This window comes from Mus caroli, unplaced genomic scaffold (assembly GCF_978045245.1).
Source record: "Mus caroli unplaced genomic scaffold, Mus_caroli_1 scaffold_6, whole genome shotgun sequence".
Taxonomy (NCBI): Eukaryota; Metazoa; Chordata; class Mammalia; order Rodentia; family Muridae; genus Mus; species Mus caroli.
In genome coordinates this window covers 37,994,549-38,002,530 of record NW_028227261.1, presented here as the reverse complement: position 1 = coordinate 38,002,530, position 7,982 = coordinate 37,994,549, and positions in this window count along the sequence as shown.

Here is a 7,982-nt window from a genome sequence, read left to right as displayed (position 1 = left end):
CTGGAGAGTGGGTGAACAAAGCAACAGAGCTTCATAGACAGAGTCCCTTCGGGCCTTCATCCTCAGCCAGAAGGCAGAGCTGAGACACAGACCCCTGGGCAACTTCCTTGTCAGAGGTGAGTCTGCCTACAGGGAGGCGTCTGACTCCAGGACTCAGGAGGTAGATCAGAGCTCCAGACTTCCAGACACCTACCCTGCAAGAGGAGAACTTGCCTGCAGAGAGTGCTCTGACCACTGGGACTCAAGTGAGAGTTGGACTCCCAGGATGATGACAGAGCCTGAAAGAATCACAGGATAATCAAGCTCCAGACAGAGACAGCTAGAACATTAACACCAGAGATCACCAAATGGCAAAAGGCAAACATAAGAATCTTACTGACAGAAACCAAGAACACTGGGCATCATCAGAACCCAGTACACCTACCACAGCGAGACCTGGATACACCAACACACCCGAAAAGCAAGAATCAGATTTAAAATCATATCTCATGATGGTGGTAGAAGATTTTAAATAGGGCGTTAATAACTCACTTAAAGGAATACAGGATACCACTGCTAAACAGGTAGAAGCCCTTAAAGAGGAGGCACAAAAATCCCTCGAGGAATTACAGGAAAACACTGCTAAACAGGTAGAATACCTTAAAGACAAAAACACAAAAATCCCTTAAAGAACTACAGGAAAACACAACAAAACAGGAGATGGATTTGAACAAAACCATCCAAGATCTAAAAATGGAAGTAGAAACAATGATGAAAATCTAAAGGGAGACAACTCTAGAGATACAAACCCTAGGAAAGAAATCGGAAACCATAGATGCGAGCATCAGAAACAGAATACAAGAGATGGAAGAGAGAATCTCAGGTGCAGAAGATTCCATAGAGAACATGGACACAACAATCAAAGAAAATGAAAAATGCAAAAAGATCCTAACTCAAAACATCCAGGAAATCCATGACACAATGAGAACACCAAACCTACGGATGATAGGAGTAGATGAGAATGAAGATTGTCAACTTAAAGGGCCAGCAAATATCTTCAACAAAATCATAGATGAAAACTTCCCAAACTTAAAGAAAAAGATGCCCATGATAATACAAGAAGCCTACAGTACTCCAAATACACTGGACTAGAAAAGAAATTCCTCCCGACACATAATAATCAGAACAACAAATGCACTAAATAAAGACAGAATATTAAAAGCAGTAAGGAAAATAATCAAACTTAGGGCTGAAATCAACTGAGTGGAAACAAAAAGAACTATTCAAAGAATCATCCAAACCAGGAGCTGGTTCTTTGAGAAAAATCAACAAATTAGATAAGCCATTAGCCAGACTAACTAGAGGGCACAGGGACTGTATTCTAATTAACAAAATCAGAAATTAATAAGGAGACATAACAACAGAACCTGAGGAAATCAAAAACATCGTTAGATCCTACTACAAAAGGCTATACTCAACAAAACTCGGAAACCTGGACGAATTGGACAACTTCCTAGACAGATAGCAGGTAACAACTTTAAATCAGGATCAGATTAACAATCTTAACAGTCCCTTTTCCCCTAAAGAAATAGAAGCAGTCACTAATAGTCTCCCCACCAAAAAATGCCCAGGACCAGATGGGTTTAGTGCAGAGTTCTATCAGACCTTCAAAGAAGACCTAATTCCAACTCTCCTCAAACTATTCCACAAAGTAGAAACAGAAGGTACTCTACCCAATTCATTCTATGAAGCCACAATTACTCTGATACCTAAACCACACAAAGATCCAACAAAGAAAGAGAAATTCAGACCAATTTCCCTTATGAATATTGATGCAAAAATACTCAATAAAATCCTTTCAAGCTGAATCCAAGAACACATCAAAACGATCATCCATCATGACCAAGTAGGCTTCATCCCAGTGATTCAGGGATGGTTTAATATATGGAAATCCATCAATGTAATCCACTATATAAACAACAAACTATATAACAAACTCAAAGACAAAAATCACATGATCATCTCATTAGATGCTGAGAAAGCATTTGACAATATCCAACACCCATTCATGATAAATGTATTGGAAAGATTAGGAATTCAAGGCTCATACATAAACATAATAAAAGCAATATATAGCAAACCAGTAGCCAACATCAAACTAAATGGAGAAAAAATTCTAAGCAATCCCACTAAAATCAGGGACTAGACAAGGCTGTCCACTCTCTCCCTACCTATTCAATATAGTACTTGAAGTCCTAGCCAGAGCAATTCAACAACAAAGGAGATCAAGGGGATACAAATTGGAAAGGAAGAAGTCAAAATATCACTATTTGGCAGAGGATATGATAGTACATATATGTGTGTGTGTGTGTGTGTGTGAGAGAGAGAGACCCCAAAAATTCTACCAGAGAACTCCTAAACCTGATAAACAGCTTCAGGACAGTAGCTGGATATAAAATTAATTCAAACAAAACAGGATGAGAAAGAAATTAGTTAAACACCCTTCACAATAGTCACAAAAAATATAAAATATTAGTGTGACTCTAACTAAAGTAGTGAAAGAGCTCTATGACAAGAACTTCAAGTCTCTGAAGAAAGAAATTGAAGAAGATATCAGAAGATGGAAAGATCTCCCATGCTCATGGATTGGCAGGAATAATATAGTGAAAATGGCTATCCTGCCCAAAGCAATCTACAGATTCAATGCAATCCCCATCAAAATTCCAACTCAATTCTTCACTGTGTTAGAAATGACTATTTGCAAATTGATCTGGAATAACAACAACAACAACAACAACAAAACACTAGATAGCAAAAACTATTCTCAATGATATAAGAACCTCTGGTAGAATCACCATGCCTGAATTCAAGCAATTATGATAAAAAACTGCGTGGTACTGGTACAGCTTGCTGGTACTAGCACACCTTGCCTGACTACAGAGCAATTGTGATAAAGACTGCATGGTACTGGTACAGCGACAGACAGGTAGAGCAATGGAATAGAATTGAAGACCCAGAAATGAACCCACACACCTATGGTCACTTGATCTTTGAACAAGGGAGCTAAAACCATCCAGTGGAAAAGACAGCATTTTCAACATATGGTGCTGGCATAACGGTGTCTTTTGCCTTGCAGAAGCTTTGCAGTTTCACGAGGTCCCATTTGTCAATTCTCTATCTTACAGCACAAGCCACTGCTGTTCTATTCAGGGAATTGTTCCCCTGTGCCCATATCTTCAAGGCGTTTCCCCACTTTTTCCTCTATAAGTTTCAGTGTCTCTGGTTTTATGTGAAGTTCCTTGATCCACTTAGATTTGACCTAGTACAAGGAGATAGGAATGGATCAATTCGCATTCTTCTACATGATAACAACCAGTTATGCCAGCACCATGTGTTGAAAATGCTGTCTTTCTTCCACTGGATGGTTTTAGCTCCCTTGTCGAAGATCAAGTGACCATAGGTGTTTGGGTTCATTTCTGGGTCTTCAATTCTATTCCATTGGTCTACTTGTCTGTCACTGTACCAGTACCATGCAGTTTTTATCACAATTGCTCTGTAGTAAAGCTTTAGGTCAGGCATGGTGATTCCACCAGAGGTTCTTTTATCTTTGAGAAGAGATTTTGCTATCCTAGGTTTTTTGTTATCCAGATGAAATTGCAGATTGCTCTTTCTAATTCGTTGAAGAATTGAGTTGGAATTTTGATGGGGATTGCATTGAATCTGTAGATTGCTTTTGGCAAGGTAGCCATTTTTACAATGTTGATCCTGCCAATCCATGAGCATGGGAGGTCTTTCCATCTTCTGAGATCTTCTTTAATTTCTTTCTTCAGAGGCTTGAAGTTTTTATCATAGAGATCTTTCACTTCCTTAGTTAGAGTCATGCCAAGATATTTCATATAATTTGTGACTATTGAGAACGGTGTTGTTTCCCTAATTTCTTTCTCAGCCTGTTTATTCCTTGTGTAGAGAAAGGCCATTGACTTGTTTGAGTTAATTTTATATCCAGCTACTTCACTGAAGCTGTTTATCAGGTTTAGGAGTTCTCTGGTGGAATTTTTAGGGTCACTTATATATACTATCATATCATCTGCAAAAAGTGATATTTTGACTTCATCTTTTCCAATTTGTATCCCCTTGATCCCCTTCTGTTGTCGAATTGCTCTGGCTAGGACTTCAAGTACAATGTTGATTGGTATGGAGAGAGTGGACAGCCTTGTCTAGTCCCTGATTTTAGTGGGATTGCTTCAAGCTTCTCCCCATTTACTTTGATGTTGGCTACTGGTTTGCTGTAGATTGCTTTTATCATGTTTAGGTATGGGTCTTGAATTCCTGATCTTTCCAAGACTTTTATCATGAATGGGTGTTGGATCTTGTCGAATGCTTTTTCCACATCTAACGAGATGATCATGTGGTTTTTATCTTTGAGTTTGTTTATAAAATGGATTACGTTGATGGATTTCCGTATATTAAACCATCCCTGCATCCCTGGAAAAAAACCTACTTGGTCAGGATGGATGATTGCTTTAATGTGTTCTTGGACTTGGTTAGCGAGAATTTTATTGAGGATTTTTGCATCTTTATTCATAAGGGAAATTGGTCTGAAGTTTTCTATCTTTGTTGGATCTTTCTGTGGTTTAGGTATCAGAGTAATTGTGGCTTCATAGAATGAGTTGGGTAGAGGTCCTTCTACTTCTATTTTGTGGAATAGTTTGTGCAGACCTGGAATTAGCTCTTCTTTGAAGGTCTGGTAGAACTCTGTACTAAACCCATCTGGTCCTGGGCTTTTTTTGGCTGGGAGACTATTAATGACTGCTTCTATTTCTTTAGGGGATATGGGACTGTTTAGATCGTTAACTTGATCCTGATTTAACTTTGGTACCTGGTATCTGTTCTGAAATTTGTCCATTTCGTCCAGGTTTTCCAGTTTTGTTGAGTATAGCCTTTTGTAGAAGGATCTGATGGTGTTTTGGATTTCTTCAGGATCTGTTGTTATGTCTCCCATTTCAATTCTGATTTTGTAAATTAGGATGTTGTCCCTGTGCCCTCTAGTGAGTCTAGCTAATGGTTTATGTATCTTGTTGATTTTCTCAAAAAACCAACTCCGAGTTTGGTTAATTCTTTGAATACTTCCTCTTGTTTCCACTTGGTTGATTTCATGCCTGACTTTGATTATTTCCTGCCGTCTACTCCTCTAGGGTGAATTTTCTTCCTTTTTTTTCTAGAGCTTTTAGGTGTGTTGTCAAGCTGCTAGTGTTTGCTTTCTCCAGTTTCTTTTTGGAGGCACTCAGAGCTATGAGTTTCCCTCTTAGAAATGCTTTCATTGTGTCCCATAGGTTTGGGTATGTTGTGGCTTCCCTTTCATTAAACTCTAAAAAGTCTTTAATTTTTTGCTTTATTCCTTCCTTGACCAAGGTATCATTGAGAAGAGTGTTGTTCAGTTTCCACGTGAATGTTGGCTTTCTATTATTTATGTTGTTATTGAAGATCAGCCTTAGTCCATGGTGGTCTGATAGGATGCATGGGACAATTTCAATATTTTTGTATCTGTTGAGGCCTGTTTTATGACCAATTATATGGTCAATTTTGGAGAAGGTCCCGTGAGGTGCTGAGTAGAAGGTATATCCTTTGTTTTAGGATAAAATGTTCTGTAGATATCTGTTAAGTCCATTTGTTTCATAACTTCTGTTAGTTTCACTGTGTCCCTGTTTAGTTTCTGTTTCCACGATCTGTGCATTGATGAAAGTGGTCTGTTTTAAGTCTCCCACTATTATTGTGTGAGGTGCAATGTGTGCTTTGAGCTTTCCTAAAGTGTCTTTAATGAATGTGACTGCCCTTGCATTTGGAGCATAGATATTCAGAATTGAGAGTACCTCTTGGAGTATTTTACCTTTGATGAGTATGAAGTGTCCCTCCTTGTCTTTTTTGATTACTTTTGGTTGGAAGTAGATTTTATTCAATAATAGAATGGCTACTCCAGCTTGTTTCTTCAGACCATTTGCTTGGAAAATTGTTTTCCAGCCTTTCACTCTGAAGTAGTGTCTGTCTTTTTCCCTGAGATGGGTTTCCTGTAAGCAGCAGAATGTTGGGTGCTGTTTGTGTAGCCAGTCTGTTAGTCTGTGTCTTTTTATTGGGGAATTGAGTCCATTGATATTACGAGATATTAAGGAAAAGTAATTGTTGCTTCCTTTTATTTTTGTTGTTAGAGTTGGCATTCTGTTCTTGTGGCTGTCTTTTTGGTTCATTGAGGGATTACTTTCTGGCTTTTTCTAGGGTGTGATTTCTGTCTTTGTATTGGTTTTTTTCTGTTATTATCTTTTGAAGGGCTGGATTCTTGGAAAGATAATGTGTGAATTTGGTTTGGTTGTGGAATACTTTGGTTTCTCCATCTATGGTAATTGAGAGTTTGGCCGGGTTAAGTAGCCTGGGCTGGCATTTGTGTTCTCTTAGTGTTTGTAAAACATCTTTCCAGGCTCTTCTGGCTTTCATAGTCTCTGGTGAAAAGTCTGGTGTAATTCTGATAGGCCTGCCTTTATATGTTACTTGACCTTTCTCCCTTACTGCTTTTAATATTCTATCTTTATTTAGTGCATTTGTTGTTCTGATTATTATGTGTCGGGAGGAATTTCTTTTCTGGTCCAGTCTATTTGGAGTTCTGTAGGCTTCTTGTATGTTCATGGCATGTCTTTCATTAGGTTTGGGAAGTTTTCTTCTATAATTTTGTTGAAGATGGTTGATGGCCCTTTAAGTTGAAAATCTTCATTCGTGGAAAATTCATCAACTCCTATTATCCGTAGGTTTGGTCTTCTCATTGTGTTGTGGATTTCCTGGATGTTTTGAGTTAGGATCCTTTTGTGTTTTGTATTTTCTTTGATCGTTGTGCCAATGTTCTCTATGGAATCTTCTGCACCTGAGATTCTCTCTTCCATTTCTTGTATTCTGTTGCTGATGCTCGCATCTATGGTTCCAGATTTCTTCCCTAGGGTTTCTATCTCCAGCGTTGCCTCACTTTGGGTTTTCTCTATTGTGTCTACTTCCCTTTTTAGGTCTAGTATGGTTTTGTTCATTTTCATCACCTGTTTGGATGTGTTTTCCTGTTTTTCTTTAAGGACTTCTACCTGTTTGGTTGTGTTTTCCTGTTTTTCTTTAAGGACTTGTAACTCTTTAGCAGTGTTCTCCTGTATTTCTTTAAGTGAGTTATTAAAGTCCTTCTTGATGTCCTCTACCATCATCATGAGATATGCTTTTAAATCCAGGTCTAGCTTTTCGGTTGTATTGTGGTGCCCAGGACTAGGTGGGGTGGAAGTGCTGTGTTCTGGTGATGGGGTGTGGTCTTGATTTCTGTTAGTAAAATTCTTACGTTTGCCTTTCACCATCTGATAATCTCTGGAGCTGTGCAGAATACACCAGGGTGGATTATTGACTGTCTTGTGCAGGCAACCACAGCCGTTGTGAGATATGAGTACCGAGTCCTGTAGTGTCCTAAATACATTGCTTTGCCTTAGTCTTCTACAACCTCTGGCTATTACAGTCTTTCTCTATAATAGTCCCTCAGTTTTGGTAAAAGTGGCAAACAAAATCTATCACTTGTGATTGAGCACTCCATAAACACTTCTCTGTACTCTCACTAGTAGATTGTCTCTGGTAACCAGCAACCACTGCACAAGAAACTCCTCTGAGGAGGTCTGGGAGCTGCATTTATCTATAGGATAGAAAGCCAAGAGGGCAGTTTTACACATGTCAGGTTAACACAATAACTGTAGTAGGTTATTGACTTTCACCCATTGACTTTTAAGATGATGGTCTACATCTCATGTCCCATGCTCATTCACTCCATTTTTTCCAACTGTGTTCTATAGACATCCATGACCATACCCAACCCACCAACCAGAATGCACTAGTCAGCCCTTTATCCCTCCAAATCAAGGAACACCAAAATGTCCTGAAGAGTGTTCTACCCCTGAAAGGCTTTGTCTTCAAGACTGGCTTCAGGCCCACCCAAGATA